This window comes from Nothobranchius furzeri, unplaced genomic scaffold (assembly GCF_043380555.1).
Source record: "Nothobranchius furzeri strain GRZ-AD unplaced genomic scaffold, NfurGRZ-RIMD1 Scf050, whole genome shotgun sequence".
NCBI lineage: Eukaryota > Metazoa > Chordata > Actinopteri > Cyprinodontiformes > Nothobranchiidae > Nothobranchius > Nothobranchius furzeri.
In genome coordinates, this window is record NW_027223067.1 from 248,592 (window position 1) to 251,811 (window position 3,220).

A 3,220-nucleotide genomic window follows, 5' to 3' on the forward strand; every position below is an offset into this window, starting at 1 on the left:
GCGGGGTGCAGGAGCTGCAGCCAGCGTCCAGCAGCTGATGGTGGGGTGGAGGAGCTGCAGCCAGCCTCCAGCAGCCAGCCTCCAGCTAGTGATGGCGGGGTGGAGAAGCAGGCAGCCTCCGTCAGCTGATGGCGGGGTGGAGGAGCAGAAGCCAGCCTCCAGCAGCTGATGGCGGGGTGCAGGAGCTGCAGCCAGCGTCCAGCAGCTGATGGTGGGGTGGAGGAGCTGCAGCCAGCGTCCAGCAGCTGATGGTGGGGTGGAGGAGCTGCAGCCAGCCTCCAGCAGCCAGCCTCCAGCAGCTGATGGCGGGGTGCAGGAGCAGCAGCCAGCCTCCAGCAGCTGATGGCGGGGTGCAGGAGCAGCAGGCAGCCTCCAGCAGCTGATGGCGGGGTGGAGGAGCAGAAGCCAGCCTCCAGCAGCTGATGGCGGGGTGCAGGAGCTGCAGCCAGCGTCCAGCAGCTGATGGTGGGGTGGAGGAGCTGCAGCCAGCGTCCAGCAGCTGATGGTTGGGTGGAGGAGCAGCAGCCAGCCTCCAGCAGCCAGCCTCCAGCTAGTGATGGCGGGGTGGAGAAGCAGGCAGCCTCCATCAGCTGATGGCGGGGTGGAGGAGCAGAAGCCAGCCTCCAGCTGGTGATGGCGGGGTGCAGGAGCTGCAGGCAGCCTCCAGCAGCTGATGGCGGGGTGCAGGAGCTGCAGGCAGCCTCCAGCAGCTGATGGCGGGGTGGAGGAGCTGCAGCCAGCGTCCAGCAGCTGATGGTGGGGTGGAGGAGCTGCAGCCAGCGTCCAGCAGCTGATGGTTGGGTGGAGGAGCAGCAGCCAGCCTCCAGCAGCTGATGGCGGGGTGCAGGAGCAGCAGCCAGCCTCCAGCAGCTGATGGCGGGGTGGAGGAGCTGCAGCCAGCCTCCAGCAGCCAGCCTCCAGCTAGTGATGGCGGGGTGGAGAAGCAGGCAGCCTCCATCAGCTGATGGCGGGGTGGAGGAGCAGAAGCCAGCCTCCAGCTGGTGATGGCGGGGTGCAGGAGCTGCAGGCAGCCTCCAGCAGCTGATGGCGGGGTGGAGGAGCTGCAGCCAGCCTCCAGCAGCCAGCCTCCAGCTAGTGATGGCGGGGTGGAGAAGCAGGCAGCCTCCATCAGCTGATGGCGGGGTGGAGGAGCAGAAGCCAGCCTCCAGCAGCTGATGGCGGGGTGCAGGAGGTGCAGGCAGCCTCCAGCAGCTGATGGCGGGGTGCAGGAGCAGCAGGCAGCCTCCAGCAGCTGATGGCGGGGTGCAGGAGCTGCAACCAGCCTCCAGCTGGTGATGGCGGGGTGGAGGAGCTGCAGCCAGCCTCCAGCAGCCAGCCCCCAGCAGCTGATGGCGGGGTGGAGGAGCAGAAGCCAGCCTCCAGCAGCTGATGGTGGGGTGCAGGAGCTGCAGCCAGCCTCCAGCAGCCAGCCTCCAGCTGGTGATGGCGGGGTGGAGGAGCAGCAGCAGACAGCCTCCAGCAGCCAGCCAGCCTCCAGGAGCTGATGGCGGTGTGTGGGAGCAGCAGCCAGCCTCCAGCGTTCAGCCAGCATCCATCAGCTGATGGCGGTGTGAAGGAGCTGCAGCCAGCCTCCAGCAGGTCATGGTGGGGTGGAGGAGCAGCAGCCAGCCTCCAGCAGCTGATGGCGGGTTGCAGGAGCTGCAGCCAGCCTCCAGCAAATGATGGCGGGGTGCAGGAGCTGCAGGCAGCCTCCAGCAGCTGATGGCGGGGTGCAGGAGCAGCAGGCAGCCTCCAGCTGCTGATGACGGGGTGCAGGAGCTGCAACCAGCCTCCAGCTGGTGATGGTGGGGTGGAGGAGCTGCAGCCAGCCTCGAACAGCTGATGGCAGGGTGCAGGAGCAGCAGCCAGCCTCCAGCAGCTGATGGCGGGGCGCAGGAGCTGCAGGCAGCCTCCAGCAGCTGATGGCGGGGTGCAGGAGCAGCAGCCAGCCTCCAGCTGGTGATGGCGGGGTGAAGGAGCTGCAGCCAGCCACCAGCAGCTGATGGCGGGGTGAAGGAGCTGCAGCCAGCCACCAGCAGCTGATGGCGGGGTGGAGGAGCTGCAGCCAGCGTCCAGCAGCTGATGGTTGGGTGGTGGAGGAGCAGCAGCCAGCCTCCAGCAGCTGATGGCGGGGTGCAGGAGCAGCAGCCAGCGTCCAGCAGCTGATGGTTGGGTGGAGGAGCAGCAGCCAGCCTCCAGCAGCTGCTGGCGGGGTGCAGGAGCAGCAGCCAGCCTCCAGCAGCTGATGGCGGGGTGCAGGAGCTGCAGGCAGCCTCCAGCAGCTGATGGCGGTGTGCAGGAGCTGCAGCCAGCCTCCAGCAGCTGATGGCGGGGTGCAGGGGCTGCAGGCAGCCTCCAGCAGCTGATGGCGGGGTGCAGGAGCTGCAACCAGCCTCCAGCTGGTGATGGCGGGGTGGAGGAGCAGCAGCCAGCCTCCAGCAGCCAGCCTCCAGCTGCTGATGGCGGGGTGGAGGAACAGAAGCCTCCAGCAGCTGATGGCAGGGTGCAGGAGCAGCAGCCAGCCTCCAGCTGGTGATGGCGGGGTGGAGGAGCTGAAACCTGGGTCGGACCTGGTCTGCAGCAGGGCCCATTACCACTCAGAAGCTGATGGCAGTGTGTGTTTAGGTCCCTGCGGGGTGGATGAGCTGAAACCTGGGTCAGACTTGGTGTGCAGCAGGGCTCAGCACCCTCCAGAAGCCGATGACAGTGTGTCTTTAACTCCCTGCCTGGTGGGAGAGCTGAAAGCTGGGTCGGACCTGGTCTTTAGCAGAGCTCAGCAGCCTCCAGAAGCTGATGGCAGTGTGTGTTTCATCCCCTGCGGGGTGGGAGAGCTGAAACGTGGGTCGGACCTGGTCTGCAGCAGGGCCCATCACCATCCAGAAGCTGACGGCGGTGTGTGTTTAAGTCCCTGCGGGGTGGGAGAGCCATAACCTGGGTCGGACCTGGTCTGCAGCAGAGCTCAGCAGCCTCCAGAACCTGATGGCAGTGTGTCTTTAATCCACTGCGGGGTGCAGGAGCTGAAACCTGGGTCGGACCTGGTCTGCAGCAGGGCTCAGCAGCCAGCAGAAGGTGACGGCAGTGTGTGTTTAGTTCCCTGCGGGGTGCAGGAGCTGAAACCTGGGTCGGACCTGGTCTGCAGCAGAGCTCAGCAGCCAGCAGAAGGTGATGGCAGTGTGTGTTTAAGTCCCTGCCTGGTGGGAGAGCTGAAACCTGGGTCGGA